Genomic DNA, 6,417 nt, shown 5'->3' with positions numbered 1-6,417 from the left:
TATTTCATTTGATATGGAAAAAATAAGCCTATGGAACAAAGATTATTATCTATTTCATGGATGGGAAAACCGAATCTGGCTAAGAAACTTGTCTGTGATCACACAGCTTTATTTAGTCTCACTGCTCAGGTTCAAGAAAGGATATACATTTGGGGAATTTACAGGAAATTGGTCATTGGGAAGCTGATACAAGTAAGACCTTTGTTATTAGATGGCACAGCAATCAGGCCAAAAAAGAAAGACACATACACATATATACTATATGGTAATATAAACAGACAAGAGGCTCATCCCCACAGATACAAGGAACTCAACCAACTTGAGGGAGAGAGAGCTGTGTCAGGGACATGTTCAAAATTGGAGTTCAAGTAGCAAAAGTATATATCCTAATTATATACCTTTGGTTGAGAACAGAAAATAATTCCAGATGTGGGAGGGAGCATTTCTAATCAGAGCCAGATGTGCTGGAGAAGTTCTCAGGGTCATTACTGATACTAAGCTTGGGTGAAGTTCAGGTAGGGATAGTTAATTGGGGCCAGAAACTGGGAGAAAATCTAAGTTAACTCTCTAAGGCAGTAGAAAAATTGCTCAGAGATCATTGCTGCTGGTCAAGAGTTTTCTGCAATCAGAAGCTGCAACCATCATTTGCCTGATTCAGGAGAAACATAGGTCAGAAGAGTGGAAGAAGCCCCAATCCTGTCTGTTGTGACAAGGAAATCACTTTAAAAGACTGATATATATTAATTTAAGGTCGCCAAGGAATTCAGCTATGTAATTCCTAAATGAAAACTCAAGTCAGCAGTCAACCTTTTATAGAGTTTAATTACAAACAGGAGGAAGAAAGGAATTAGAGATAGAGAGAGAGGGAGAGAGAAAGGGGAGAGAAGGGAATAGGGCTTAAATACCCCTTCTGTTTAGGCTGGGCCAAAAGGCCCAAGCCCTTAGATAGCTGAGGCAAAGAAAAGAGATCAGTCCCTATCACTCACGTGACCAAAATGGAGAAACAGTCTCAGGGGCCTCCACCTCCAGCTTCCTTCAGAGCCAACTCTCAAAGCACCACCTCTCAGAGCAAAAACCTCTCCAACCAACCTCCTTCAGTCCTCAGACCCCTCTATCTTTAAGGAAACCATCCAAGTTCCCTCCCCTCAGTTCTCACATCTACCAATCACTGTCCATGTCTTCCCTGTGCCAATGGTGGCTCTAGCTTAACCCAGGACCGCCCAGAGGTCTGTGGCTTTGCACATGTCTGTTGAAGATCATATTCTCAAATAATTAAATCTTGATCTTTGCTGCAGCCCTTCCTAAATCCTGTTAGGACTGAGTGGGGTGGAAATTGTATTTTCCAAGACCTGGTTCTGTCATTCCAAGTATTTCTATTGTATCAATTCTAAAATCAATCATGGCTCAAAGAAATTCCTGTTCTATGCTTAAGCATAGGTCAAAGCCCTTTCCATTGTTCAGCAAAAGGTTTCTGTCCTAAAGTAATCTTAAGAAGGGAGGAGGAGGAACCTCCCATGCCAATGGGGTTCACATTCCAATAGAGTTCTTACTATCAATAGGAAATTTTTCAAGTATGAAATTTCCCAATGGTGAAATTTCCAACATTTATAAGTCTAAGAAATTTTAAGGTTTACACTGTCTTGGTCTATATGCTTTTTCTGGCCATCAGGCTCACTTTGCCCAAGTGACTCTATAGTGGAGTCCTGTCATTATAATGAAAAGTTTTCAATTATTACCACCAGTAAGGGTTAGTTATATTATTCACCCTAATAAATTTTAGTAAGTTCAGTTCAGCAAAGGTCCAGGAAGCTGCACATTCTATGGTGCTTCTGTGTGCCCAGACAAATATCTCTGAAGGCACTCTAGTTCTCCACTGTAAGTCAATGAAAGTCCATGGAAAGGATTCCTATCCTGAAAGGAAGGTATACCCCTTCCTATTACTGACTCAAAAGCTCAATGGAAAGAACACAGGCCTGAATTCAAATCCTACATCAGACAGGTAGGTGACAAGATTGTACTCAAATTCTGCTTCCTATCCTTACAGCCATTATGACCTTGGGCCCATGGGCAGCCATCCTGACCTTTGTTTTGCCATTGGATGATTTTGGAAGAGGGATTGAGGCTGATGATTTCGTGCAACTCTTCTTCACTTACAACCAAGGCAAGAGTCACTGGTCATCTTAGAAACAAAGGATGAACAGCAACAGTAAATGTGGATTTCTTCATTAGGGGGTCAGATCTTCTCTCTCTCTCTCTCTCTCTCTCTCTCTCTCTCTCTCTCTCTCTCTCTTTCTTCCATTTAATTGTTCTTTGAAGCCTCTTTACGTTTTAGCATCATTTCATCTCCCCTCAGTGACTCTTCACCACACTTCCAGCAAGTAACCCAAGTACTCCATTTGACTCCAAATTCCAGATGATTTTTCAGTTTTCTGAGTTGGGCTCAGCTCTGGTCTGGGATTAGGGCCAAGTCTGCTAATGGGGATCACAAAAGATCCTGGGGGAAGGAAGAGAGAGGGATGAATCTATTTTGGCAGAGAGGGATTGAGGCAGTGGTATCATGAGCTCCATTCTTTGCCATAACTGGTTCCAGAGCATCTATCTGGGTTTCTCCAGACCTCCTGCTGAAGGGGGCCCAGTCATATTGACATAGGCAGAGGCTATTATGAGATTTTTAGAATTTTCCAGGTCCTCCTCCCCACTGATTCTATGGGCACCTCCAGGAGGAAAGTGAGATCCTGGGAGGAGGGAGTGGGGCTTATTGGATGTGAACAATATCTGTCCATCTGCCCATCTATGGAAGAGCCTGTGTAGACATAGCTGGTCTGACTAGTCCTCTGAAAAGCTCCCTTGAAGTCTCAGTCACAGAGTCACAGGAGCTCTGAAGTGGGAGGCATTAGAGAGGCCCCAAGTCTAACCAAATCTTTAGCAAGGATATCCTCTACAATTCCTTTGACCATGGTTATCAAGCTTCTTACAGAAAAAATAGACAAGGCAAAAATCACAGAGGTGGGAGTCTTACCTGGGTAAAGGAAAGGAACCAGATACCTTAGACTTCAAAGACATTTTCAGCTCAATATTCATGATTTTAGTCTCTAGTCTCACTTCCTTATTTGACAGATGAGGAAACCCAGGGCCATATCTGTCAATCAGTCATTTAAAGAGAAGTTATTAAGAAAATTCTGTGCTAGGAATAGAAAATTGACTTTCTCAAATTATATAGCTATCTACAGATAGAAGTAGGATTATAATCCAGATGATCTGATTCCCAATGAAGTATTTTTCCCCCTATTCTATCCTTTAGGTACTTCTGTTGATGGGGAGCTCACTACCTCCCATGTGGTGTAAGAAATATAGTAGGGATTTTGACTCAATAAGAGAGTTATAAAATTATATTGTGACCCCTGATTTTAAAATATTATAGCTTAAGTCAAAATGACTTTTAGCAGCTTTTATTTACAAAGAGGGGGAAAGAGTGAAAGAGACAGATTCCTAACAAGTCTACCAGTCCTTTTCTGATGAAGTCTGGCTCAGTCCCAGCAGGGGCTTCCGCAAGTCTGACCTTCATATGGATTTCCCAGTAATCCTTAGCTAGAAGTCCTTGTAGTGTATTCAGACTGAGTTCCACCAATGCAGCCTCCTCCAAACCAAGGCAGGAATTTCAGCCAATCACCCAGCAAGCCAGCACAGGATCCAGAGAAAAAGTCTTCACCAAAGCTAAGTCAGGAATCTCAGCCACTCATTCCAAATGCCAGGAAAGGAATGGTACCTAGACCACGCTGGTCTCTTCTTTTATGCTCCTTTTCTCACATCACTTCTTGTCACTCCTACTCTTCATAGAAACCAATTGCAATCTTTCAATTTGCCTAGCACTGCCCAAGGGGGCAGGCAGTGGCCTTTGGAGGTATGAGCTTACTCTAGTAAGTGACTCCTGAACTCTCATACTTAATGGTAAGTAAGGATGCTTTGAGTTCTTGATTTGATTAGTTAAAAAATAGACAGGGGAGAGTTAAACCCATCTTCACAATCCCCCTGTGATTCTTTGGGAGACTAGTCTCCCCAATGAATCATTTAACATAAATAGCTTATACCTCTAAACATCTTCTAGAAAAAAGTGCATACAGTATTGTACTTTCTAAGAGGAAATTACAATAGTTGGAGATAAGAGGGAAATAGGAGAGAGAGAGCAAAGCCAATGTTTGCTAGGTGCACTGACAAAAAGCCAATTGGGGGGAAATCCCCTTTGGCATAAGAGTTTACATTCACAATAAATGTGTTCAACCCCCTTCAGTTCAATCAATTACATCCCAAAATTCATTTTGGATCTTCTGATGCAGTGTAGATTTCTTTATGTCACTTTTCTCCAAACAGTTCACTTTCTTGATTTTAGGAGTTCGAGAGCTCCTTTTCCTGAAATTTCTCTCAAAAAATTTTAAATCTTGGATTTTATGAAAATTATATAATTGTATATTATTGTTGGCTAACTCTCGCTGTTAGAATGTTTGACCAGACAATGGACCAGAAAAAGCCTTTTAGTAATTAAATGTCCTAGTTGTCCCTGTGGGGCCACACAGAATAAATCTAGGTCTTCTTCTGTATAAGAGCCTTCTAAGTGTTTGAAGGGAACAGTCCAATGTCTCCTGAGTCTTGTCTTCCTGGTGAGATGTCATTTTTCCCCCTCCAGATTTTTAGAGCACATTGTTTGCACACTGTCTGGTTCTGATCTCATCATCCCTTGGACTGAGGCTCTGTGGGTGATTATTTTATCTCTCCCATCAGAACACTGAGAGCCATGTGGGCACAGGCTGTATAGTTTCCTTTTATGCTTTCTTCCTGCTCCCCTCCCCAACTTTCTCAGTTCCAGTAACTCTCTCTAGGTATTTAATAAATGTTAGTTAAACCCCCTCCCAGGGGATGGAGTGGCCTTTTCAAAGGAAAGCGTTTAAAGGGTAATGTTCGTCGAGAAGGAATGAATCATGAATGCTGAAATTTCAGTGCTGGGGGAGAATTTTTGGCTTAGGGGGCCATCTAAATACTCCTCAGATGTCACAACCAGCTCCCAAATCATGGAAGCAAAGGTACCCTTCACTGTTGACAGGTGTTTCCTACCTAACTGGGCTTAGCCCCACTCTGTTGCCATGAACCTCACCATACGACTATGGTCAAGAATGACTTCAGATTGGCCATTTTATTTTCTGAGCCAATGAGAGTAGCTTTGTTAAGGATAAGGTACCATGAACTGCTGGGTTGTCTGGTACCAAAGGGATTGGTTGGATTGTAAATCTTGAAATTTCTCAGACTTGTGAATGTTAAAAAATTTCCACATTGAGGAATCCTCCATTGGAACAAATTCCCTACTGGAAACATTCTCCATTTTGATGTGAGAACTTGCTAGGATCAGAAATGGGAGGACCTCTACTCCACCCGTACTTAAGACTACTTTAGGGGAGAAAACTCCTTGCTTTGGGAGGACCTCTACTCCACCCGTACTTAAGACTGCTTTAGAGGAGAAAACTCCTTGATAAACAATGAAAGTACTTGGATCCATGCTTATGATGAGGCAGGGAGTTCTTTGAGCCATGCCTGTTTTTTAGAATTGATACAATGGGATGCTAGGTACCTAAAAAGGTCGGGCAGGTTTTCTCTTGATGGGATTAGTCGACTCAGCTGTGTTTTCTCTGGTTCAGACTTACTGAGGGGATTAGTCGACTTAGCTGGAATTCAGATGGGCTGTCTTTTAGAAAACATCTACGGTGATTGGTAGATGGAAGAACTTAGGAGAGGTGACATAGGAAAAAAACCCCTATATAAGAAAAGGAATCTCTTGAGCAAGGGAGGCTTGGAGATAGGATCCTTGGAGATAGATCCTTTTGGAGGAGGCCCTTTGAAGATCTCTTGAGAAGAAGTCCCTTGGAAGGCTGACTCTGGCTGGAACTTCCTCTGGGGAGACTCTGTTCTCCAGACATCCTTGCTTAAGACAAATCTTGTGGTGAGTGATAAAAAACTGACTGATTCTCTCTCTCTTAAGACTCAGGTCTAGGCCATGTTGGCTTAAGGCCCTTCATACTTATACCTTTCTCTCTTTTCTTTAATACCTCATTGCATTTTAATTAAATTCTCTATAAAACCCAGCTGACTTGGGCATATTCATAATTTGGGAATATATTTCCTGGAGACCACCTTATATTTGATTTAAAAACCAAGACACTGTAGTGAAACATATTTTCTGTGGTCACAAATTTATTCACCCACTCTTATATCTACTATAATTTATATCTTCAACTATTTTAACTCACTACAGTTTATGACATCAACAATTTTAATTATAACAGTTTAAGACAACCATTTTAATTATTACAGGATATCCAGCAGATAGACTCTAACTGCAAGATGATCACCCCTGAGTATTTGGAAACAAGG

Source organism: Monodelphis domestica, chromosome 2 (genome assembly GCF_027887165.1).
Source record: "Monodelphis domestica isolate mMonDom1 chromosome 2, mMonDom1.pri, whole genome shotgun sequence".
Lineage (NCBI taxonomy): Eukaryota > Metazoa > Chordata > Mammalia > Didelphimorphia > Didelphidae > Monodelphis > Monodelphis domestica.
Note: the sequence above shows the minus strand (reverse complement) of the source record.